A 27,887-nucleotide genomic window follows, 5' to 3' on the forward strand; every position below is an offset into this window, starting at 1 on the left:
ACAAAGGATTATACTGCTCAAGCACATTGCTAATCAGTCCCAACTGGATTAACAGGTATTACAGGTAATTAATGATCATGGAGTATTGAAATCAATGAGGCTTTTGAAAAGACATTATGAAGCCCACCAGTGTGACTTCTACAGTTTAACCACTTTGGCTGTAACAGTTTGCATTGAAGTAACAGAGCTCGCTGCTTCTGAAATATCCTGTATTCTGGGAAGTAGCAGAGAAGTGCTAATCATGCACTTTTAAATGCAGTATCCAACAATAAGACAAAGCAATCTAGGATGCTTGATAAATTATGTATTTCCAAATTCCAATATATAATTACCTGATCTGTTACTCTTGGACTAATGTTCAGATCGAGCTTTGCTACTCCTCTGGTTCCATGTTTCTCTGAATATTGCAAAACAGTTCTCTGCAGTCAAAATATATCAAAAGTTGTATTTTTAAAAACAAGTTGTAAAGGTTGTAAGGGGTTACTTGTGCGTAAGTTGCCTGCTAGTTGTGTCCGATTGCCTGGTTCACCATGCCTTGGCTGACAGCCCACACTCCGTGGCCGGTCAGTCGCTTGCAGAATCTGTCAGTGGGCGTTTCTTGAACCTTTTCCAGCATAAGAGCTGTTTGACCCCAAGTCTCCTCCTATTTTCCCTGCGCGGAACTCGTCTGCGCAAGTAAGGGGAAGGCAGGGGTGTGCCAGCGCTCTCTCCACTAGTCTCTGATGCAGGGTCTTGGAGACCAGTCTCCAATTCCTCCATGTCCCTCCCTTCTCTACTGGTGTCGTGCTGAATTCCTTCCCCCCTGCTGGTCCCCTCTCCGGCATCGCTCTGGAGCCCTGCCTCCGCCTCTCGCTCTGATGTCAGTTCCCTGACACAAGTATTTTGAGGAAAATAGACTGTGAATCTGGGTGGAATTAAACATAACCGCCATTTCTCTAAGTTTCACATTTTACCAATTTGAAATTCAGTTTTCAAAATTTTGCAGTGATTTGCTGTTTCTAAAGCAAAAACACAAACCACGCAATCTTCGTGAAAATTCATCAACATTTTAGTGCAAATTTCTCCTAACCAGAACATTCTTATATGTAGTTTTGACAAATATACACAATTTTGAAAGCAATCTCCATTGGATGTGATGCATTTTTAAAGGTTATTTTTCACCAGTACATTCATTTTTATGCACACTTCCCTGCTTTTTTTGGGTAAATGCTGCTGGAGAATTGCATCACAAAATTCAGATAGCTGCAATTCGTTTCACAAATTGCTTTGGAAAGTGCAAATTTGATGGCGTTATCTTTCAATGTGAACTAAATCAAATTTCTCCTCCCTTGCCCCAGGCCATACTCCTCACAGGTCTTTCTTCACAAACACATTTCTTTAGGCTGCCAGGAATGTGTCCTTGTAACATTTGCTGACCTGGATAGAGAGGGATTGTACAAAGTAGTATTGCCATATTTCAAAAAGTGAAAATCCGAAAACAAAAGGGGACAAAGTTGTTGAGCTTTTCTTTGCCGGGGGGGGGGGGAGTTGCTGAGTTTTGCCCAAAGTTGCTGAGCTATTTTCAAGGAAATTCGCCAAAATCTAGACTTACGACATGGGCTGCCGTATGTCTGGATTTTCCTGGACATTTCAGCGATTTCTGCCTGGACACTGTTTCTGACTTCTGTATTATGGCTATGTCCAGGAAATTCTGGACGCATGGCAACCCTAGTACAGAGGTACAATTTGTAATCAATTCCCCTCTTTTGCCTCTGATGTCACTTGTCACTGACGTGGCCCTCAGAAGGTCACTCAGAATATTATGTGGTGTACTGTACCATCCCTGGTACAGTTACAGACAAATCTGAATATAAGCTGAATCACCCAATTTATACTAGGCCTTAAATCCTTGGCAAAGCACCTGTAATCTCAAAGTCCTTTTATCCAATTCAATGTCTAGGCGGTGGTAAAAGAGAATACACTCAGTACTTACCCAGACCCTCTTCTTTATTGTCCCTTCACGTGCTGTTTGCTTTAGTAAATGTGGTTTGGGAACTAAAACACTAAATATTACCAAGCAGCCATGGCACTCGGTTTTATTTAAAGGTATCTACGTGTACCAGGAGCGGGGAAATGGAGCTTTTGTTTTCCTATTAATTAACAGGCTTTAAACTGGGTCACTTTATGAGTTTGCATGATGTAGAATATGCATTTTCTCAAGGTTTTCACAGGGAAGGAGATGAGAAACTCAGCACTTTTGCTTTGAGCCTCCGTTCGTTTGAACCTGAACCTCAAAGCAAAAGGTGAGGGGGAATTACAAAGCCACCATGGTTGAAACTGAATAAAATATTTATACAAACCCTATGAAGCAAAGCGAAAACTCAAAAGTGAGCAGGATATTAGGCCCTTGAATATCTGCTTTGGCTCTTAAATTAGAGTCATTCCAGTGGCCTTTGCCCTCCTAAATGTTAGCGGTTGGAGCTCCATATAGTCCGCTGGATGGTTTCATTATCTGAATGTGAAAAGTTTGGCCATCTTCTGGTAGTTTCATCCTTGAACTCAATCTGCAGGTGCAAGCAGCTGTGATGGGGATGGCCACTCCAGTTAGCAGGTCACTCATGGGCAAGAGCTTTTGATTTTATCAAATGGCTGTGCAAGGATTTGCAGTGGCTTGGTGGAAATTACTGAAACCATGTGATTGTCAGTTTGCATTTCTTAGTACAGAAAGTATTGATCTGATGTGTAAAGATTTTTCCTATTGTCATTAATTCAAGAAGCTTCTGGAAGCTTCTGGAAGTTTCTCTGTGTGAACAAGCAGAAGGTTCATGATGTTTGGATTGTTCCTTTAGAGAAGCTGGATACAGCTGGCTTAAACTGGTTCTCTTATCTCTTCTGTCAAAGGTCATGCTGACTATATAAGTAAGGCGAGAAGGAGCCTGGGTCTTACTTTCTTTTTCTATCTCTTTGTTCTGTTGCCGTGTTCTGTATGGTTAGCGTTAAGTTTAAGTCTTATTATAAGTCATTGTAAGCTTTATCGTAAGTGTTGCAACCAATGGCTCCAAGTTATAAGAAAGCAGATTCTGACTAAACATCAGGAAAAACTTTATGATGGGAACAGCTGTTCAACGGTGGAACAGCCTCCCTCAGGAGGTTGTGAGATCTCCTTCCTTGAAGGTTTTTAAGCAGAGGTTGGATTGCTGTCTGTCCTGGATGCTTTAGCTGAGATTCCTGCATTGCAGGGGGTAGGACTAGACAACACTTGGGCCCCTTCCAACTCTACAGTTTTATGATTCTATGAAGTTGCCCGATGCCCATCAACAGTTAGTAGCACACAGGATGCTGAGATGTATTTTATTCCTATTTAAATGTGGTCTAAACCACAGAGCCTAGGGCTTGCCGATCAGAAGGCTGGGCTTCCCCAGCCACTCTGGGCGGCTTCCAACAAAATATCAAAATGCAGTAATGCTTCAAACATTAAAAGCAATGGGGTGAGCTCCTGTTGCTCAGTCGCAGCTCCTGCCACCTAGCAGTTTGAAAACATGTCAATGTGCAAGTAGATAAATAGGTACCGCTCCGGCGGGAAGGTAAACGGCATTTCCATTCGCTGCTCTGGTTTGCCAGAAGTGGCTTAGTCATGACGGCCACATGACCCGGGAGCTGTACGCCAGCTCCCTCAGCCAGTAAAGCGAGATGAGCGCCACATCTGTCATCTGTGACTGGACCTAAAAGTCAGGAGTCTCTTTACCTTTATGTCTAAATTAATATCAATACATATCACCTACCATATGCAAATTTTATGTAAACGGGGGCCCTCTTTCATCCTCTCTTTTTTAGCAATGCATAACTGGCCTCCCTGTGTGGTGCTGAACCCAGAATTAAGTGTTGGCGATTAATTGGAGCCCTGCACTATGATGGCAGCCCTGTAGGAATCCTACAATGCATCGTTTTCCACAGGCACACATAGTCACTTCAGTACCTTGCAGAGGCATTCTGGGAAACCAATGAAAGTAAGTTTGAGGTCAGCTAAATCAAGTACATGAAATTGGTTCTTCATTCTTAGTTCAGCAACCCCAGTTACCGAACCTTCGGCTCAGCCAAACCACACAGTTAGCTGAGGAGAGGTCAGCGTAAGCCATCAACATTTTTGAACACAGTATGTTGTTCTTACCTTTCTGAACAGATCTGTCATCCCAAGGGGCTCCAAGGCCTCAAGCAGTCTTTTGAAATTAAAAGTGTCTATAGTGAGCAGTTTATTTCCCCACCAACACCTCCTCGCATTAGTAGCAGAGCAAGCTATTCCTCTCACGTATAGTTATCACTGCCAGTAGCCTTGTGCTCTCCAGGTTGTGTTTCTGTTTTAGGGGACCCAAAGCGGTTGTTACGATTGCTGTACGTGTGTGGTGGGGTGGGATAAATGTAGAATAAAGTCATTAATGAAAAAGAGTAATTTAGATAAATAGATTATTGCATAATGAAACAGATCAAGAAGAATAGACATTATGCAGGCAAAATCCTATTAGTGTTTAGCATCAGTGTAGGCCAGAGCCTTCAATCTAATTAAGGAATTTAGCAGGATTTAACAGGTATCATGAGTCCTTAAGAGTTCATCATGCTAACCTTTGGTTTTTCTTCATTTCCCTTCACATTTCTGTTTTTCTCAACCTGCCATTTTCCATTCAGCATGGGGTTTAGGGTTGACGGGTCTCCTAAGATTTTAAACCTTGAAATGGGGGCAGAGCCAGGGAGATTTGAGAGAAGACTTTGACCAGGGTGGGGTAGAGTCTAGTATGCCTGACAGTGGTTGCCACTGGTGGGTTGTAGAACAACCCACAACCATTTTTGCTCTGGTTCCACTCACCACTGACACGTGACCTCCAGAAGCTTGCTCATGAGGGGATGCATCCCTTGGATTGCAAAAAAGTTTCCCCACTCTTCAACTGCCAAACTAGGGCCCTCCTAATTTTTCAACAAGGAGGGAATTTGTCCCCCGCCCTCAAGTGCTTGGAGGTCCAACCTCTATACTTGGTCTGATGGGCAGAGTCTGGACTCATCATGTGAAACTTGGTGTCTTTAGTCACAGGGCATCCGCTGAGCTGGAACTGAACACAGAGCAATGGCCCATCTAGCCCAACATCTTGTTCTCACAGTGGTCAGTCAAATGAATCTGGGAAACCTGCAAGCAGAACATAAGAACACTCCCTCCTCCTTGTGGCTTACAGCAACTGGTATTCAGAAGCATTAAGCATTACCTCATTATTTATGCAAACATGATGACATCTTCAGATGGACAAATTTCCCCTCAGATTGGGAAAACCAAATGGGAACACCAAGCAGAGGGCCTTCTCGGTAGTGGCGCCCACCCTGTGGAATGCCCTCCCATCAGATGTCAAAGAGATGAGTAATGATATTTTAGGAGACATCTGAAAGCAGCCCCCTATAGGGAAGCTTTTTGAGGTTTCACTATGTTTTTATATGTGCTGGAAGCTGTGCAGAGTAGCTGGGACAACCCAGTCTGATGGACACAGTAGAAATAAATAATATAAATTAATATAAATAGTAACTGTGGGTCATTTCTGAAACAGCTAAAGGAGTTAGAAGTAGCACATTTAATTGTAATTGTAGCATAAGCTGTAATTGTGTATTTCAAAGAGGCAAATTTGCAGTCCTTGAACTGGGTTGGGAGTATTAAGTCTGGAGCCAAGAAGCTGAAAATCAAACTCCTTTAAGAGATCTCAGCATTGCAGTGCTGCAGAGTTGCGCTTGGGTTTTTTAATGGATTTTTTTCTTCTTCTTCCTGCCACTTGGCCATGTACTTTCTTCATTGATATATGTCCCCTAACTTAACCTCATCTTCTGGTTTTCCTATTGCCAAGGAATCATCAGTAGTGGTTTCAAATTTCTTTGCTTTCACATCATCTGTATTTCTCTCTCTGGTCTGTATATATTACCCAGTTGACCTGAAGATTTTTATGCTGATAAGTGTATTTCTCGTGCACTGATAGATTTCTCCCCTTTTCCAATCAATAGCTGGCAATGGTGTAACTCATATCTATTGAGCTGGGGAGATGGGCACTGTTCTCCATTGCACTCTAATTGCCTTGCATGACTCTGATGGTGCAAAATGATCAGGCCTGTACATGAGAGCATTCTTATCTGAGAGGGATGAGGCATTTAGATGACAAATAGGTCAGCAGCATATGTATTAATATATATCAGCAGTATATTAGGGTTCTCTGATAGTTTCTACCAGAACTGCATTTCAACATCATTTGGTTAACATTGTCAACATAGGTGTTTTGCTGACAAATAACTGTTTGCAAATGATAAAAATTAGTAAAACAATTCATTGCTCCAAAGTCAAGCCAAATTCAGTAATGAACTCCAAGGGCTTCAAAAAAAAGCCTGCCTCAAAGAAGAGAGACGTTTTTGAAGCCCCCAACAACTTTACCAACTTGGATCAACATTTACATACCCTCCAACATTTCTCCAATGAAAATGGGGACATCCTATTCCATGATAATAATTTTATTATTTTTTACACCACCCACCTGACTGGGTTGTCCCAGCCACTATGGGAGACTCCCAAAACATATAAAAACATAATAAAACTATTCAGGGCTGCCTTCAGATGTCTTCTAAAAGCCGTATATTCACTTATCTCCTTGGCTTGAGGGTTGCATAACTCTGTATCCCCCAACATTTCTCCGATGAAAATAGAGGCACCCTACCATGCACTCCAATATTTATCTGATGAAAATAAGGACATCCTGTGGAAAAATGGGCAATCTGGGAATGTCCCTGGAAAATAGGGACACTTGGAGGGTCTGCATCTGAACTGGAAGAGAATTTCCTCCCTGCTTCCCACCTCTCCTGTCAGGAATGAGCCAGCTCTAAGCAAAGGTTTGCAGCCAACTGCAGAAAGCAGCCAGAAAGAGAGAGGCTTTGATGTTAGTCAGGCAGGGGAGGGCCGGCAGTCACAGACTTCTGCTCTTCCTGACCTTGACGGGCAGACTGATAAGGCAGTAGCTGAGAGCAGGCTAGAACACAGCCAAAGCTCACCGGAAGCACACTCCAGCAGGAAGAAACTCAGATACAGCCTCTCAGAACAGGAAGAGGTTGGAGCTGACCCAATAAGTCTGAGGAGCCAGCGAATGGGAGGGCTGCTAGATCAGAAGCAAAAGAAGAGACGTAAGGGTCGTAAAGTTCAATATCTTATTTAGACCCCCGAAGGATCATCTTGAGTAATGATGCCGGAGGCTTTGGTAGAGCCGTCCGGAGCCATCTGTTTGTTTTTGCCATAAATACTCCTTTTTAATTAGCTATGCTTACTGTGTTATCAAGCTGGGAACCTGGACTCCTGACATCTCCATAAGAAGAAGCCTTCTGGATCAGGCCAAAGTCCCCATCTAGTTTAGCATCCTGCTCTCATAGTGGCCAACCAGATGAAGCCCACAAGCAGAAGCTGAGTGGTCTCCCGATCTGTGATTCCCAGTAAAGTATTTAGAGGCATAATGCCTCTGACAGCCTCCCTACAGTGCTTTTACATCCCCAAAAGCTCTTTCTGTCAGCCTCCACTCCCAAATTTACAATCATCTTACCTTTTTTCTTTTTTAAAAAAATCTTAGGTGTGGTGGTTGCCCCCTCCCTTCTCCCAGAAGCCACTAATCAATAGGGCACCCAACATTGCTAGTTAAAGCATCAGAGGATTTAAGGGGGGGAAAGGGGGACACTTCTGCCCCTAGACTGATACTGCTCACACTACCACTGAATGTTCTGATGCACCACGAATCATTGAAACAAGTCAAGGAATGCCAGAACTAAAGTAGCACTCTGCAGCCCTTGATACTTGGGATTTATTTCATTTTTTTCATATCAAGTACAATGGAGTCCAAATTTCCATCTTATACATTCTAGCTTCATCATTTTTAGTGTGAAAAGTTTCTTTTCTCCCTCTCATACTTTGTTATCACAGAAACCACATTTTGCAAACTAGGAGTCATGAGAGATGAGAGATCCCACCTGAATTCTTTCTCTTTGACATCAGTGCTTGAATTTAGCTGAATTCTGCCGTTTATTATTATCACCTTATATTCTTTCTCAGATCTTCAGGGATCTCAGCTGAAACAGGAGCACCCAAATACTAGAGAGCCCTAAGATTTGCAGAAGAACAAAAAGTATTTAGGGTGAAAACAATCTTAAGGTGATGGACCAGCACACTTATCATACAGTTTTCAAGTTTATGTTCAACAGAAGAGACATCTCCCCAGCAAATGAGGAGTGGTTTGAAATTCCTTCTGCATTCCTCCTCTTGTGGGATGTTAAGCATATTCTTAGGACTTTCCAATTTTTCTTTGAGGTCAGCTTTCCAGGAAAAACAACAAGAGCAACCTCAAAGTATTGCACTGTGACAGGTGGAGTAGGAAGGGACAATAATAATAAAAAAGAGACCGGTTGTTTTTCTGATTAGATGCAAAGTCGATGACAATGCAAACCTATACATGTTGCTTTCAGATGCAGAAAGTGCTGATGCAATTTCCATGGCAACCAAAAGGGGGGAGAAAGAGATGTTTCTACCAGGTTTAACTGTGGAATCACTGAAGTGACTCCAGGGGGTGAGTATGTGAAAACAGCAGTCAATAACTCTAAAGGAATGCTGTTCTAAGTATAGGAACACAGAACTGAGAGCAATTTGAGGTAAGCCATCTTGCCCTGGACAGAGCACTCAGGGGGCAGAGGGAGAGAAAGATGTATTGGCTCCTTTGACATGAAGTAAAGCTGGATTATTTAGGTCATAATCTCCACACCGTAGCAGACCTGAAGGTCTGGGTTTTAGATTTTAAGGTCCGGGTTCCATTCAATCCAGTCAAGATTTTAGCTGAAGCTTCAGGCACAATTTAATTAAGAAGTTTGGATGATAACATCCTTGCATTGTGGAAGCCACTGCTGTTTGCCAAACAAATGTGAACGGGCTGTTTCTGATTGGAAGCATTAGTTACAATGTTTTGTAATATCTTGTTTAATTATGAGTTTCCGTTCCACGGCTTATTTAAGATTAGTTTCTTCCACAGTTTCCTAACATTTAATCCTCAGCATTTATGCTGGTATTATATCTGAGGCATAGCGGGATTGTTTGCTTGATTTCCACCACCCCTTTGCCTAAGGCTGTTGTTGTAATTAATTGTAAGGTTTCAATTCACATGGGCTTTGCAAATGCTTTATGGAACAAAAAGTAGAGTTGACGCACCAAGGACTCTATTAAAAAATATATTTTAGCTGAGAATGGCATCTTGCCTCTTCCCTTCTCCCTGCAAATCTATGTAAGAAGGACCTTGTGTCACTGGATGTTGTGATAGTCACTAAAGGTGGCTTTAAAGGGGGATTAGAAAAACCCACAGGTTTATGGCTCTGGGCAGTGGGATGTTGGGCTAGATAGGCTGCTTTCTAGCAGGGCTCTTCTTATCTTCTGTCAAGAAGCGGAGGACAGTATAGATTTAGAACAGTGGTTTGCAGAAGGTCATAGTTCGGAGGTGCAGAGGGGAGAAGCTGGAAAATATTTGGGGAGCAGCAGGAAGAAGAAGCACCAGGGGAGAGATAGCTAACAGACTCAGTGTCTCTTGAAAGCATTCCTGACCACCCCCTCTCCCAGAACAAGGTGTGCCTTGAGAGTAATAGAACAGAAAATTCAAAGGCAGAAAATGCAGATCAGTCGGTGCAGGGGTGACATAGAATAAGAGGGGCTGAGAGGTGGGACTACTTGGAGCAACACCATTATTTAAGAGAGACTGCATTCCTTCATATCTCTCTGTGAATATTGAATAAACTATATTCTTCTTGTTCTTCTGCTTCTTGGCATCCCACCGTGAGAGGGATAGGATTCCCTGAAGCCTTGACATCTTCTTAGCAATTATGAAATTAAAAATTGCCTTGCTGGGTCAAGCCAAGCGTCTATCTAGCAGCGCCTGAATTATGGAGGACAAGGAATGTCAAGAGGCTTTAATGAAGTCCCTAGTTGGTTTCTGAAAATAGTGATTAAGCAAGCCGTTGACCCTTTCCGTCCTTTGTGGTCCAATTATCCATCTAGTCCACATTTTGCATCCACCATGCAGATGCCCAGATACATTCACCAAACATGCAGCGGGGATGATGGAATTACAATCGCTAGCACCATCCTGCTGTCTGCATGCCTGCTAGTCTAGGTGTGTTTAGCATAAGGTGAGAATTGGGTTGCCACAAATGTACAGTTCATGCAGGCCTTCCATGTCCTTGGGAGCCCTTTGTCCTCAGGGTTCCTGACCACGTGAATCCTTCCATATCCTTGCTTGATCATAGCGGAGTCTGGTGTGTCACTCATATCCATCTTATGTTAATTAGGCTGATGTGCAGGTAAATGTAACCATTAGGTCCAGTCATGGCCGACTCTGGGTTGCGGCGCTCATCTCGCTTTATTGGCCGAGGGAGCCGGCGTACTGCTTCCGGGGTCATGTGGCCACCATGACTAAGCCACTTTTGGTGAACCAGAGCAGCACATGGAAACGTACCTTCCCGCTGGAACGGTACCTATTTATCTACTTGCACTTTGACGTGCTTTTGAACTGCTAGGTGGGCAGGAGCTGGGACCGAACAACGGGAGCTCACCCCGTCACAGGGATTTGAACCGCCAACCTTCTGATCGGCAAATCCTAGGCTCTGTGGTTTAACCCACAGCGCCACCTGCATCACAGTTTGTCAGTAAAACACGTTTCACATGTGCAAGTCATCACTTAGCCAATTTGTTGTGGAGGTATGTGCGACCTGTATTTGAAAACATTGCATTCTGCATAGGCAATATGTTAGCTATGCACATCACATTTGTATGACTTGTGCTTCCTTTTGTGAGAATCCAAAATATGTGTGAGGTTTTAAACAATGGGAGCTCCCAGATGGATTGCTTTGAGTCGTAATCCAAAATGTCCAGGTTGTGGAAGTCTGCTGTATGCCAACTTAACGTTTAAAGCACAACACAGGGGAAAAATAATGTTTATCCAAAATAAATGGATGTATAATTGATGCGCCTCCAGACATTTTTGAGGTGGGAGATGTGGTTCATCATACGGTTCGAGTTTGTCACTCCTAATCTAAGAGTGCTTTTACACATTCCAGAATAGCCAAACATTGTTCTCCTACTTTTTACAGGGCATCTGCCGGTAGGTTCTTCTCCTGTGTTTTACTCAGTGCTCTCTTTTTTTTGGGGGGGGGGATGCTCAAGTGTACTCAGTACCAGCATCCCCCCCCCCAGCACCCTCAACCCTTCAAATGTTAAGTGTGGTACTTACTCTAACAACTTCACGAGGAGTACAGACACCTTTCCCCCCTTTTTCTAAAAAGCACGGGTTTCACCCCATACGTCTTTCACCTTTTTTCAGACTGCAAAAAAGTCCATACACATGATGGACATCTGTAGCACAGTTAAGATTGCAGTGACTATATGTTACCATTTCTTGAAGTGACACTGTGTGTGTGTGTGTGTGTGTGTGTGTGTGTTGTTTGCTATCTGTGAAAAGGAGGGTAGATCTATACATGGGGGGGAATGCTATGAATAAGTCAGAAATTAAATCATGATAACAAAAGAAATAAAACACTATGGAAAATCGCAAATAAATTTTCTTTGGCTCTCCAGCACCAACTGGTGTTGCATGTTTACAATGCATTCAAAACACTGTTTTTTTGACTAATGTAGCTGAGTCCCCAGTCTCTAAGACAAGTTATCAAAATCTAAACAAAGTGGAAGAAGAGGAAAAAGAATGATGACTTATTATGCAGACATTTTGCAAAATTATGTTAATTTAAAGTTGCTCTTTGGCATCGCTTAGCATGATGCCAGTTTTAGTAAGAGGTGTGTGAAGTAGCAAGTCAGATAGTGCTTGAATGAAGAACAAGTCTAAGCACTAAGTCGGCATTCATACAATAACAAGGTGATGTGCCCTTTATGCTGCAGTTCTAAGGCAGAGAGAAGGAGAACCTAAGGCAGTTGAACCACTTATCCAAAGCTCTCTTGAGCTCTCACTGGCAGGGTAGAAGTGAGGACAGATGTCTTATATTGGATGCTTTTAATGGGGGGGAAAGTATGATCCCCTCCCATTGGGAAAAAGAAGGCTGATCGCCAGAGAATTGATGCTTTTGAATTATGGTGCTGGAGGAGACTCTTGAGAGTCCCATGGACTGCAAGAAGATCAAACCTCTCCATTCTGAAGGAAATCAGCCCTGAGTGCTCACTGGAAGGACAGATCCTAAAGCTGAGGCTCCAATACTTTGGCTACCTCATGAGAAGACTCCCTGGAAAAGACCCTGATGTTGGGAAAGATGGAGGGCACAAGGAGAAGGGGATGACAGAGATGGTTGGACAGTGTTCTCGAAGTTACCAGCATAAGTTTGACCAAACTGTGGGAGGCAGTGGAAGACAGGAGTGCCTGGCATGCTCTGGTCCATGGGGTCACGAAGAGTCGGACACGACTAAATGACTAAACAACAACAACACAGTTTATTCCCTGCTTTGGGGATGTGACAGGAGACAGGTAGAATACCAGATTCTTCACACTCTGCTCCCATCAGGGACCCAATATGCTCCCTGGGACATCCCATTTTTGGTCCTTCTGAAAGCAGAGCTTCACCCTCAGGAGGACAGGGGCCACAGAAGTCTGTGTGGCAGTGAGGAGGGAGTATCTGACATTGAATCCCACTCTTCAAGGTCAAAGTTCCCTCTCTGTCCTCAGAGAAGAATAAGATTCCTATGGACCCTAAGACATGCTCCCAGTGGCCAAAGGAAACCCAGCTGACATTTAAAGCATATTGTCATTCAAATATTCCTTTAAATAGTTGTGTAACAATTCACAGTAATGATGTTTGCTAGCAACTCAGAAAATTCAACCTTTGTGGAAATTGTCCATCTATATTTGAATATGCACATGAAGTTTCCCATCCATGTCAAGCCACTTTTTGATTACCTAGAAATATCCATAAATATAAATAGGGTAGTTTCACACATTCTAATCTTTATATATGTCATCGCCAACAGAAAAGAATTATTTCAGTACGACTATTGTGAGATAGCTTCCCTGTATAGCTTTTTTGAGTGGTTAATGTAACTCTTTCCCTCTGTTTCCTAGTAATGTCTTTCAGCAGATAAATTCATGATGCTTGAACTGGGGTATGTTCCTCCCTCGCTTCTATCATGTCTGCCTGAAATAACATCCTATTAAGCAAAGTATTGACTATTAAATTGCTCTCTTGGTTTATAAGCCATTGCATTACAAGCCTCCCACTTCTCATTCCATGCATTTATTTTAATTGTGAATTCCATCATGAGTAGAATACTGTGACTTTTACTCTCTCTCCATGTTGCAATGAAGCCAGCTATTACTGAGTAATTTCTTATAAGGAGAAAAAAGATATCTGTTTTGTATCAACAAAACGTAGACCGACTAAGGAAGATCTTTGTTTTCTTGAAAGGTCTTGTAATACAAGTGACAACAGAAGTTCAGTGAATGGCTTGATCCTGGAGCATTTCAAACCTGAAGCCAGAAGTTTGAACGTTAAGAGTAACAAGAGTAACTGCTTGAAAGCAGGAATGGTTTGCTTTGCAACTCATTTCTTAAAGGGGTTGTGGTCCTTCCTCTTTGGAGGTTTTCAAGCACATGAAGGATAACCAACTCTCATGGGTGCTCTAGCTCCCCTGCATTGAGCAGAAGATTGGAATAGATGCCCTACAAGATCCCCCCTCCTAGTCTACGACTCTGTGCATCCCCAACTGCCATTAATAGCAGCTGCAATCTAGCCATTGAAACCAGGCAAGCCATCAAATCTCAGGCTTACATCTATTGTGGGGTCTACATAGGAGTGGACCACAGCAGCTCAGAGAAGAAGCTTCCCCCTTTGAAATGGATTGATGTAGCAGTAACATCCTAAAACCTTAAAAGCACTGTGGAATGGCTCTGTGAGTTGTTGTAGCTATTAGTTAAACTAGTTAGCTGCTTTAACGTGCCCGAGGCACCCCAAAACTTACAAGCAAGACCTACTGCATAGATACAACAAAGGTGAAGCAATGACAGTAGAGAAACATGCCCTTCATCACCATAGCATAATCATTAAAATGTGCTCCAACCTGTTCTTGCTCAGGTTTGGTCCATGTTTCATGTCATTTCTTAAACAATTCAGTATGTTGGCTGGCATCAACGGCATGTCCTTAAAAGCATTCTGGAAGCCCACAGGATCAGATCAGTGTGTTTCTGGGAATGAAACACCTGGATCATTTCCCACTTATGTGGAGTAAAGAGGCGTCCAAAATCTGAGTCTGCATCTTCTCTGAACTAAACAGAGCCAGATCTTCCAAACATTTGTCTCAGGGTTCTGCTTTCTAGATCCATCACCATCTTGCTTGTGCTCTTCTGACCACAGACTACTTTGTCAATGGCTTTCTTCAAAGGCAATACCCAGAACTTGGCACATTACTCTGGGTGTGACGTAACCAGCACAGAATACATTTCACCTGTTACTTAAGGTGACATTATGCTTCAAGGAATTAGGACCAGCATAGGTAAAGGTAAAGGTACCCCTGCCCGTACGGGCCAGTCTTGACAGACTCTGGGGTTGCCCAGAGCCCCATCTCACTTAAGAGGCCAGGGGCCAGCGCTGTCCGGAGACACTTCCAGGTCACGTGGCCAGCGTGACAAAGCTGCATCTGGCGAGCCAGAGCCGCACACGGAAACGCCGTTTACCTTCCCGCTGGTAAGCGGTCCCTATTTATCTACTTGCACCCGGAGGTGCTTTCGAACTGCTAGGTTGGCAGGCGCTGGGACCGAGCAGCGGGAGCGCACCCCGCCGCAGGGATTCGAAAGAACCTAAATGGTTTGGGACCATAGCACCTAAAAGAGCATCTTCCTTAGTATCAACCCTCTGGCTGGGGGTGGCCCATGGCCATCTTACATGGCTAGATCATAGAACCATAGAACTGTAGAGTTGGAAGGGACCATGAGTGTCATCTCGTCCAACCCCCTGCAATGCAGGAATCTTTCACCCAACATGGGGTTCAAACCCATGACCCTGAGAATAAGAATCTCATGCTCTACCAACTGAGCTATTGTAGAAATTTTTCAAACCCTCCAATATTGCAAAAATGAAAATGAGGAAAACATCATTTATTTTTGCATTTATTTAATATGTTTTTAAGCTGTCCTTCATCAAACGATCCCATCATTTGGTCGACAGCAAAAAACATTTGGTTATCTCTTAGTTAATAGCATAAAACACTTTCAACAGTGACTTTTAACACTGGTTCCAGTTACAGATAGGTAGCCGTGTTGGTCTGCCATAGTGCACACGAAAGCTCATACCAAGAACTAACTTAGTTGGTCTTTAAGGTGCTACTGGAAGGAATTTTTTTTTGTTTTAACACTGGTGTTCTCATGCTGAGAGATTGGTGCCTGATATCAACCACTCCACGCTAGTGTGCAGTGCTTTAGGCTCTGGTTTTGTCTAGCCTACGGTCGATCCATTGATTTAAAAGCAAATACAGGGTGCAGGCAAAATGTTTCTAGAGGAATTAATAGCTGAAGACAACACCTTTGCTCTTCCTTCCTCACTGTCATTTTTGGCCTGGAACTGTGTATGTGATTCCTCGTCTTTTATTTCCTGCAAATATCTTCTCTGAAAGCTTTCTTTTCCATTAAGCCTTTGACACGACACCTAAGTACTTGTAACAAATAGATGCATGCATAAAAGCAGCGAACCCTCCTGTTTATCTCTGATTTCTCTTTGTTTCCTCTTGTTCTTTGCAAGATGCTATGAAGATTGTTCTTGTTCCAAATAGGGTGGCTTACACATGAGCAAGAAGTGTCACCATTCGATTAGCTGCTGTTGTTTTTACTGCTCTTAACTGCAGAAGAAGAGAAAAATTCTGTGTTATAAACATGTCATGTGGTGGCGATTATCATATTTATTCTCCTAAACTAGAATTTATTACAAGCTGAAGTGAGAGCCATTTGCACTGTCAGAGTTTCCATAAATCAAGGTATTAAGAAGTCATTTGTTTGGTGGGAGACACATACAGTACCTTGCACACAATTTTAAGCAAATGCCTAAAAATTTGAGCAGTTGGTGATAGCACTCCCCAGTGTGGTGCTGCGCAACGCAGTGCAAATACATCTATTTTGAACAGAAGCCCCACCTCTGCTCAATGGGGCTTGCTCTCCAGTAAGTGTGTTTTGGAGTGCACTCGGTCAACTCAAAGACATTAGTGAATCTGCTGGATGAGAGTGCATTCCAATTTAGAACCATATACTGTCCGAAGAGTACGACAGAAAATACTTGAAGGGGGATAATGAGTGAGAGGCTTACAAAGCCTTCCCACTTGTTCTGTAGTTCTTACTTTATTTATGGGGAATTAAAGAAACTGTAGTGGTCTATAAGCACTCCAGGCTAAGAACAGAAGTAGGAGTTCATTTATACCGAAGATGAGTAGGTGGAGAGGGTAATTTTTATTGCCTGCAGTAAATCTGTTTGTTTAATGCATTGACAAAATACTGAGCTTTAAGAAATGCTTACCCTTGTAGGGGGAAAATTGCCCTCATAATGCTGTCAAGGTCAGGGAGTTTTGCTTGTCCTGTCATAAATGTAACTGCTGGTCCCCACAAAGTGAAAATGCCTCAGGGCAACATTAACTTCAGTGCCTAACTTAAATGCACAGGGTATATTTTGCATCTTGGTACTGCCCTGCTTCCTGTTAAGCTTCTTTGAGCTAAAAGAAAGGTTCACAGTGCAGTCTTAACCACATCTATTAAAAAATAGGATTATCCAAGAATTCTCAGAAAGACTAGAGTGGAAATTGCTGGTATTCTCTTACTCATCCCATGTCCGGAATGGAAATCAACCCAGTGAATATGATTGGTATTTACTGTTGTTGCTTTCATCGCACAAATGATGTGTGATTGATTGCATCTCCCCCATTGGCACTGTGAATGAATGTGGTGGAATACCATAATGACAATGACTAAAGCTGTGGTCTCTCTCTTTCTCTCTCTCTCTCTGTGTAAACAATAGGTGTGCAGTTGCATTTAGATTTCAGGTATTTGTACCAGGATTCAATCCACATAGTAGGATGCACATTGCTATCTGGGAGGGTTGGGTGGCTGACGCTCAGGCCGACTGCACTGCTTAGAGCAGCCCCAGCCTGCTTTTATGCCCCGGGAGTGGACCTGAGGGAAGACTACATCCCACAGGTCCGCTCCCCAAGCCACACACCTCAGGACACCGCGGATTGGCCAATTCAAACTATGGGCCTGGCGGTGCCCATGATGCTCTGTGGCAGCCAGGAGGGAGCCGTAACAACTGTAGAAAAATGGCAAGGCTCTGCGGGGCTGAGGAGGTGTTGTGGCAGGCCGCAACTGCCGCTCACCATGGTAGGGATAAGTGGCCATTCACACAACTAAGTATAGGTATACACAAATGCATTCTCTGCAACTGTTTAAAGCTGCCAAGAAGAACTTGTAGAATGTATCATATTAGCCGTGTACTGTGACCTGTCAGGTTCCTGCCCATTTATACAGTGAGAGACAACATAAGGGTGCCGTGCTATTTTTGACTTGGTGGGACACAAGCTAGGCAATCAGAATTAAAAAAAACCCACAAGGATAGCTTACTGCCAGCTGGAGGCAAGTGGCAGTTGCAGCCCAGCATGGTTGTGGTTCAGGCAGGGGTTCATTTTCCTGTCCTGCATGGCTGATGGACGACATCATATGTGGCCATTTGGGTTGCTGGTGGCATGTCTGTGAGCTGGACCAATCAGGGGCAGGCGAATGAGCATGGCTTGTGTGGCAAAGCAGACTGATGACTTCAGCTCCTGGTCTTTGCTCCGTTCTACTTGCTGTACATTTCAGCATGCCACAGCCGAACTCACCAGCTCAGTCGGAGCTGGATTTGAAATGACAAATCCCTTTGCATGTTTAAATTGGCCCACAACAGATTAATTTATTTTCCTCCTAAAATTGATGGCCATTTCCATTGGAAAAGAGCGCTGCATTTTGAATTGCCCATATATTTAAGCTGTAATACTGACACATCCTTCTACATTGACCTTTTGACAATCTCTTTTTGGTCTGTTGTCCATTTCATCCCTGTCTCTATTTACTACTCAATATGCCAGTGAGAAATGGGGGTTATATGTTTGCTAGTCAAATGTAAAATGTGGAAAGGTCAAAGTAGTAAAGTAGCATATTAGGAATAGAAATTATGGTCCCACTTTTTCAAGACAAAGTGAGTAATAAGGGAGAGGGTGTTCAGTGACAAACAGAGGTGTGGTTAGTTGAAAAATTGTGTGTAATATTCTTTTCATATCCAAAAAAGTAAGTTTTTTTCTATTGGGAATTCCATATCCATTTAAGGATTTTACTGTGCAATCCTATGCATGTTTGCTTTGAAGTAATGTTTTCGCCAGGACTTATGCCCTAGTAGGTTTCTCAGATTGCACCCTCAGAACTCACAAAGCATGGTATTTATGGTTTTTAAGGATGTGATGATGTCATGAGATCATGTGCTCACATGACTGTCTCCAGTGCTGGAACAACTGGTACTGAAGGACAATATTATGACATTGTGCGAAGAAAGTTTGTGTATTTGATTTGGTTTTGTTGGTTTTACTCTTAAGCTAGGTAGGATTTGCTCCTTTCATCTGGCATGTTGTACATATCTCTTTATATCCTTTAATGAACTTGGGGAGAAGATAGCCATTGCTCTTCTCATCCATTCTGTCCCATATCCTATCACCCACTGGTCATCGCCTGCCATCAAGCACACATGGAAACTTATTTGCCATGGCAGGTACACAAGGAGTAGATGACAGTGTTGGGAGAGAAATGGGCAGAAAAAGCAACATGTGCCCTGACTTCTATTGCAGAATGCAGTGCACACTGGTTTGTCTTCAGTGGCTGGCTTAGAAGATAGCAAATATCCCCAAAGCCAGACCTACACAACTTGTGGTAGCACACATATTAATATGCCAGTTCACTAGAGAATTATTACATTTTCGTTTTGTCCATGATGGGCTGCAAAAACATGGAGGGGGCAACTACCTAATGGGTGTCACAGTCTAACTGTGATCTGTGCTCACCTTGGTAAATTGCAAGTTGCATATGATTGTCTTAAGCTGTAACTGTGACTTGGTGAAGGTTGGGTTCTGCCAGGGTTCAACATTAAAATGATGGCATTTTACAGGAATTTGCACATGGGAAGTAGCATGAAATGATTCTTGCATCCCCCTCTCTCCATTGTCTAAATCAACAAAGGTTTGAGCAGAGTTATCAGATCAGGGCTGCCATACGTCCGGGCAGAATTGTTGAATGCTGGGGGAAATGTAGGGAGAAACCAGGGCGTATGGCAAAGCTACTCCCGAAATCAGGAGGGGGGGTTGCGGGCTCATGCCCACCCCCCACCCCACGTGGTCAGGGGGTATCCTCAGGCCGCGTCACTCCCTGGGCCAGCCAATCGGCTGGCTGCAGGGGCGGGGCTAGGGTCATTTAAGGACAGCGCGGCCCGAGAATGCCCCTTTTCTTCTTCGATTCAGCTGTGGTTTCCCACCCACCCACCCTCTAGGTTTTCCCTCTGACTTTGCTATGGACCTCGGTTGGTCGCCGCAAGGGGTCTGGTAGGAGTTTTTCCACTTGGCTAATTGGCATTGTTTGTAAAGCCATTTGGTTTTTTCACCTACCTCGTAGCAAAACGTCACAACACCTTTGGTTTGGGCGGTTAGGCATTGGTAGGGGTATTATTATGCTGATGAGTTGGGGGGAGGAGTGCCATCACCTCCCCCAAATATTGAGGGGTACTCCGATAAAGGATTCCGGGGGGCATTGCCTCATCCGAAACCTATGGAGGCTAGGGCCTAATGTGCGCTCCTGAGCAGTGACCCCTGGGGAGTGCCTAGGGATGTGCATCTCAGGGGCTCTCCCTGTTGGTGTTAACCCCTCCCGGTATTATGCCTGATAGTCTGATAGGACCAGTGCCTAAAGCCAATACCGCTCTTACCTGTAATCAATAAAGTTGTGGCCATTTTCGCCCATTAACCTTAAATGCTGGTGTCCTGTGTCTTTATTTCTATCCAACTGGGGGGGGGGGTAATTGCCACACAACCCATGTTGGAAATGTTGCTTTGTTTGGTAAATTTCCCTAAACATAGCTTTAAAAGCTTCAATTTTGAGATTTTGCAAAAAAATTAAAACTCTGCCAAAAGCTCACCCACTTCTTGAAAAATGGCAACCCTATACTAGATGCTTCAAATAGGAAACCTACAGTCTGTATCCTCAAAATTAATTCCCTGCTCATCTCCAAGCTCAGCCAAGCTCTTCATTCTTCTCCAAAGCTGTATCCAGTCGGTCAGTCAGATCTGCATCAACATTATAGGATCAATTGTCCAGCCAACAGAAAGGAAAACATACTGATGCAAAAACAAGTAAAAGGAATGCTTCTTCTCCCTTTTACTTTGATAAAAAGTTTGTTCAGAAATAACCTCATGTATAATTACAAACATAATTTGCAGCCAGCTGTTTCTACATATTAGAGGGTGTTGCCTTGTTTAGACGGTCGCTGAATGCACAGGGGTGGCACGTGCCCTCCACAAAGTCACTGCCATCTGCACAAATCAATCGTTGGACAGGGTGAATGACTCCGAGACTTGTTCTTTGAATGTGAAATTGGGTGTCAGTGCAATTAGGAGAAACTGAATGATGGTTTCCCAGAATTTATCAATATTCTTGCATCTCACCTGCCAGTTGAAGGCTTGCTCTTCACAACCAGCTTCAGATTTTAGCCTCCACCAATATGGTGCCCATCAGATATTTTGAACTGCAACACCCATCAGCCATGGGCAGGGACTTTGTTGGAGAAGGCTGGTCAGGCATAACCTTCTCTCTTAGGTTTATTTTGCCCTTTTGCTGATCATATATACACTTTTTACAAATTATCCCACCACTCCATTAAAATAAAAACTCAAGACACTGTAAATAAAACAATAATAAAACACAAGATAATCAATGATGATATATTGGTGCACACTGTCCCAATCTCTGAACGGTGAATGTTCACAGCATTATCAGCCCAAAAGGATCTTGCTTCTCCCATAGCCAAAGACTTGAATTCCAGCAGAAATCAGTCATCTCTCTCTCTCTCTCTCTCTCTCTCTCTCTCTCTCTCTCTCTCTCTCCTGTAACTTTTTTCTCTAGGTCACTGTTGTGACGTGGGGTTTGTGATTTCAGCTCTCTTGACATCATATGCTGGAGACAGTTCTCTAGTAACACTTCTTTATTAAAGCAAACAAGACTGAGACTTGAGGAGGGGAGAGCTACATTTATAGGGACAGGGAACTAGCTGGAAAGGATACATTTTGGAGGGAACAATATCACGCAATCACAGTCCTGCCTTTTGGAGGCAACCAATAAGACAGAGGATCCAAATACAGCAGCTTAAATGAACCAATAGTAGCTGTACCCTCTGGAACCAAAAGGCAGTCACTTTACCCTAATGCAAATACAGACAATAATAATACAGATATAAAATCCTTTGACTCAATACACAACACTCACATCATAGCAAATTCTGCCCTGAAACTCTGGCTTTGTCCTTTTAACTATATACGAGCTGGAGAAGGGCCCCACCCAGACCTATTTTTCTAGAAGAGGAGGTGCAGGAACTCACCATAAACACTTCCCTCATTCTCTTAGAATGGCAATGGCACCCACCAGAGAGATGCTGGAACTGAGTTCTGGTGAGTCCCAGCTGAAAAAAGCCCTGCTCTCCAACCCATATAGCCTCCTTTCATTTGTTCTCTCAATGGTCCATCACCCAGGCAATTAGCTTTTTTACCCTTGCTAGGATTGTATGGGTCTGGCAATATATCTGAATAGTTTCATGGGTTAAAAAAGAAAAAATTCCTTTGACAGTAGCATGAGTAAACCAGCATGTTTGGAACAGAGCTGTTTTTCCCACTCTGATGTGCTAGTTTACCAAATGCTGTGTGATTTCTTTTTGTTTTTGTTTTTAAGTGCAGGGACAGTCAAAACAATGATATCTCACCTAGAATCCGAAGTGATGTTGTCTAGAATGCTACCACCTTGGTCTACAAAATCCTTCTGCATATAGTGTAGATCAGTGGCCAGAGGAAGCACCACCACCTGAATCACTCTCTGTCTCAGTAAATGTGTTTTGACGTAGTTTAGATTATGGATTGTGATTTGGGAAACAAATACTTGTTCTCTCTCAGAGCTCTATTTTATCTTAATGAAGATTGGAAAGTAAATTGGGTAAGTAAAATCTTATTAGTATGAAGCTATCAGAATGTATTTCTTTCGTTCAGCTTGATGCAGTTCCATTGGGATTTTGGACTCTGCATCCCATTTTATTGCTAAGAATGAGAAATATAGAAATCCATACAGTATATGGCTGCTAGGTACACTTTGGAAAATGTAATTACTGGCTTCATCCATTTTATTTTATGGTATTGAGTTTAAAGAAGCCAGAAAGATAAGATTAGATATTTACTCAGATATAGCTTGGATAAGATGAAAACCATGTCAGTCTAATTATCCACTGCAGGCTCAAACTAAAAACTGGATTTTTGCTGAGTTCTTGATCTCTCTACAAATCCACATAATAAATCTTCTGGCTGGATATATCCAAATTGATCAGTTTGATTCAAGCCTTTAAAAAAATCAATAGTGTCTTTGAATTTCATAATGTCAGGTTATTTTACTCTGCAAACACTTAGCACTTATACTGATGCTTTCCCCAGACATTCTCATTTTCCAGAAAACTATAGGAAAGCTAGAGATTATTGTTCTTTGGAGTTCCCCCACAGGGCTTATCAGAACCAAACAAGATGCAAAATTCACCATTGTGTTTTCCTTTCCAGTGCTGTCTCCTCTCACTGGAAATAGCAATCAGGCAGTAGACTTTCCCTGAGTTGCTGATAAGAGATTATAAAACCTGGAGAGACTTCTGAATGCAAATGATGTGATGGCCTCTTCGGTGATGGCCCCTCCAATAGTCATCTTCCAGCAATTCCTGCTAGTCAACACCTCTTTGATTTAATTTCAACTCCTAATGAGGTCTTTACAGTGTGGTCAATTTAATTTTGTATCAGTGGTTTAATTTATTTACTATTTCCATTTGTAGGCTGCTTACTATCCGGAGATCTTAAAGTGGTTTACAATATGTATTTTACACACACACAAACACACACACACACACACACAGATGCAACTATGGTAAGAATCTGCACACATAAATGAAACGTTCTGAAAATGCTTTTTTAAAGCGTTTTTTAAAATAAAAAAAATACATTGAATTTTCCATAAGGTTCACCATCACCCTCTAGTGCCACATTGTATATTGCACTTAAAACACACTTAAAATGTTTTATTTGCAGCTGTATAGCTGAGTCCTAATTTGCTGTGTGCATGGAACAAGGTTGGCTCACACAATAGGACACCGTGCACTCCAATCTAGTGCATCATTGAATACAACAACAACAACAACAATAATAATTTATTTATACCCCACCCATCTGGCTGGGTTTCCCCTGCCACTCTGGGTGGCTTCCAACAAAAGATTTAAAAACACATTAAAACATCAGTAATTAAAAACTTCCCTAAACAGGGCTGCCTTCAGATGTCTTCTAAACGTCAGATAGTTGTTTATTTCTTTGACATCTGATGGAAGGGTGTTCCACAGGGCGGGTGCCACTACCGAAAAGGCCCTCTGCCTGGTTCCCTGTAACTTTGCTTCACGCAGTGAGGGAACCTCCAGAAGGCTCTTGGAATTGGGCCTCAGTGTCTTGGTTGGACGATGGAGGTGGAGACACTCCTTCAGGTATGCTAGGCCGAGGCTGTTTGAAGATATTGGTGGCTGCTTTGGCAATGGTTTCAGACTGATCCTCCAGTGATCCTCCTTAGTTTCCAAAGCATTTCAGTTACAAAACCATTCTTCCAATAGTTTAAATGACACAAGAGAATTCAGCTACAAATCTAAGCTTCATAGATCACAAATCTCACTTACTGCAGGGTCTAGGATTTGTTCAGGTTTTTCACCTGACGGTGTAGCATGTTGAATCCATGAGCAGCACTGTCAGGGCTAAAGTGATAGAGGAGTCGGGGCGGGGGTCACATACAGTCCTATAACTGGTGTGGAACATGTTTGCTGTTGTTACTATTGCTCTACCTGTGGCAATGTGTGCAGGAATGCAGTTACAGTCATCTTGCCAAAGAATTGGAGGGTTAAAAATACCTGTCCCTTTCTATCTCTGTTGTTCTCCAGACCATATATATATATATATATATATATATATATATATATATATATTCCAAAAATTGATTTTTCTCTTCAGAATAATCATGCATATTGCATACCTGGTCCTGAGCAGAATACCAAGCTTGTAATTCAATTGCAAGGTTTTGCTTCCTCTTTATAAATCACTTGAAGTCTGCTCTTATGTCAGCAGAACTCTTCAATTGAATTATGTTCTTCTACTCAATCAAGACTCATCTATATCATATTATGCTGTTGTGGGGCTTGCTTTGGACGATGGCTTTCTTCGTATCTCAGTAACCTCAATTCATACCAGCTCAACTATGCTGTCATTTTTAATGCTACAGTTCTTTGGGCGAACTAAGCACTTTGATAACAATTACTGCAATCTTGGACTTTCTTTAGGCTCAGTAGGTTGGATTCATTACAGACCCATTGCAGTCAACAGGGAATAAATTACAGCACCATCCTAATCATTTCTGCTCAGCCCTATTAAATCCAATGGGTTTCAGTCTCAGGCCACAATCCTAATTTGACCTACCAAACAGTAAACCCCATTGACTTCAATGGGGCTTCCTTCCGAGTAGGCATGGTTAGGATTGCTGCCTCAAGTAATAATAATAATAATAATAATAATAATAATAATAATAATAATAATAATAATAATAATTTATTATTTATACCCTGCCCATCTGGCTGGGCCTCCCCAGCCACTCTGGGCGGCTTCCATAAAAACCAAAAATACAGTAAAATATCACACGTTAAAAACTTCCCTGAACAGGGCTGCCTTAAGATGTCTTCTGAATGTCAGGTAGTTGTTTATCGCTTTGACATCTGCTGGAAGGGCGTTCCACAGGGTGGGTGCCACTACCGAGAAGGCCCTCTGCCTGGTTCCCTGTAGCTTTGCTTCTCGCAATGAGGGAACCGCCAGAAGGCCCTCGGCGCTGGACCTCAGCGTCCGGGCAGAATGATGGGGGTGGAGACGCTCCTTCAGGTATACAGGACCGAGGCCGTTTAGGGCTTTAAAGGTCAGCACCAACACTTTGAATTGTGCTCGGAAACATACTGGGAGCCAATGTAAATCACTAACTTATGTCCTCTTGATTTCAGTGACTCTACATTAAGCATGGCTAAGTCTGGATCCAACCAGTTGTTTCGCTACTGAAGTATATTCGACGTCTCTGTGCAATTCAATTACACTCATCCAGTTTACATACTATAAATAAGAGGAAAAACTAAAACGGCTAAAACAGAAAAGAAACAGTCTCATACAAAATCTCAACCGCAGAGCCATACAGAAACAAACAAAACCGAAAAGAGCTTCAAAAACATAACAAATGAAACACGTGAGCAAATTTACAAGACAAATTGTTGAGCATAATCTTGATAAATCATCCCAATAATAAATAAATGAATGGGGACACTTTCTGAACAAATATCTCCTCTACTTACCTTCCACATATCTCGCAAAGCTTGTCAGCTTCATCAGCAAAGCTATTTCCCAGATAATTTTGTGCCATGTTTTAAAAATCACAGCACGTTTATATCTTAATGGAACTTCTGTATATTTTTTATCTGTTCTCGACATGTTACTCTACATCACAGGTTTTAGTTGGATATAATAACCTGCCATATATTATTCTTTCTTAAAGCAAGGACTTCCAAATTATCTATTAATGGACAATTCCAACAACGGCTATGGTTTAATTTCTATGTGACAAGAGAGAAGACTTCCCCCCAATATTATGGTATATTATGCCTTGTGAAGCATTGTCTTTCACTGACTCATAAAGGCAGTTCCATTCTGACAAGAATTATCCGTGAAGGCCATCTTTATCTGTGACCAATGCCATTGTTGCTTTTAAATGTATTTTTACTATTGCATTTTTAAAAGTATATTTTATTGCATTATGATTGTAAATTGTTGTAAAATACATAGGCCCTAGAATGGTGGGATACAGTGGTACCTGGGGTTAAGAACTTAATTCGTTCTGGAGGTCCGTTCTTAACCTGAAACTGTTCTTAACCTGAGCACCACTTTAGCTAATGGGGCCTCCTGCTGCTGCTGTGCCGCCGCTGCACAATTTCTTTTCTCATCCTGAAGCAAAGTTCTTAACCCGAGGTACTATTTCTGGGTTAGCGGAGTCTGTAAACGGAAGCGTATGTAACCTGAAGTGGATGTAACCCGAGGTACCACTGTATAAATCTTTATAAAAAGAAACTACTACAGCAGTTGATTATGTTTGTGGGGGGTGAAGTCATCTCCTCCTTCTCTTCCCTGAGCTTGGCAGCAGCAGCACTGGCAGGGGAAATAAGGACATTTCAGAACCAAATCAGAAGCCAGGATGGCTTCCATAATTCCTGGAAAACCAGGACACTTGGAGGGTATTGCTAAAGGCAAACAGTGATTAATTACTATGCAGTTCCAGATTTACGTATAGGCTAAACAAACTATAGCTTAGAGCCCCACTCTCTTGGGCTCCCACCAAAAAAATTAAAGGGAAAAAACTGGTTGTACATTTCCATAATATAAGATAAAAAACAAATAAAATAAAATCTACATACAGCAACAGTGTTTTGTGTTGTGTAGGCTCCTATGATGTAAGTAATGGGCCCCGCCTGCTAGCCTGCTCCCTAAAATATCACTGGTTTGCTCATTTCTATATATAGGGTGCCTACATTCTGCATGGCAAGATATGCAAATGGCTTTAGATAACTATTAGGTCCATAAATTACCATATAACATATATTCAACACAAAAAAGTTACAATTTGTTGTTGACAAAGGACAGCTGGACATATAAAGGGCCCCATTACCTTCAGTAGCTTAGGGCCTCATCAAACCTAAATCTGGCCCTGCTTGTAGGTCTCTACAAGCATACAACAGGACAGGGAAGGGATGTCACTTTGTAATGACAGCATGACAACATCCTCTTCTCAATCTGCATGTGAAATGGACCTCAAAGGCAAAAATGACTATCCGGGTGCTTTAGCTTTTCTTAAATCGCATTCCTGTAAGCCTGAGGCAAGCTACAAGCCCTCTGCCCCTTCTACTACTGTGCCAGTTAAAGGCTGCTGGATATAAGGAGAGTGAACAGAGCACCTTCGTTATGCAAAAGGCATAGCAATTGATTCCCACGCAGCCCCATACAGAGTGATTTAGTCAACGATGGGAATGGCACAGAAGATGTTCCTAGGGGATTGTGCCCTTTCTATATCCCTGCTGATCAGGATTCTTGTCATTGTTCTAATGCTGCCTGTCTTCATGTCACCGAGTTTGTTATTTATTGATTACGCTGACACCAGCAATAAAGAGAGAATTGTTTTACATCTCAGATGAGGATGTGTTTCATGATTCATCATATGCGAACCAATTGCAAATTATTCTCTCTTGTATTTCCCTATGAAAGCAAATACATAATAAATCCTGACAAGGGATCCTAGAAAAGACTCTATTTCACACACACACACACACAGACACCTCCCTCACTACTTCTTTCATTAGAATGCGTAATTTTATATTTTTATTTAGTTTGACAAACAAATTCTTAAGCCAGGGAAAGGTTGTACATAAGTGTTTCAAATGAA

This window comes from Podarcis gaigeae (assembly GCF_964106915.1).
Source record: "Podarcis gaigeae genome assembly, chromosome: 17".
In the NCBI taxonomy this organism is placed as follows: domain Eukaryota; kingdom Metazoa; phylum Chordata; class Lepidosauria; order Squamata; family Lacertidae; genus Podarcis; species Podarcis gaigeae.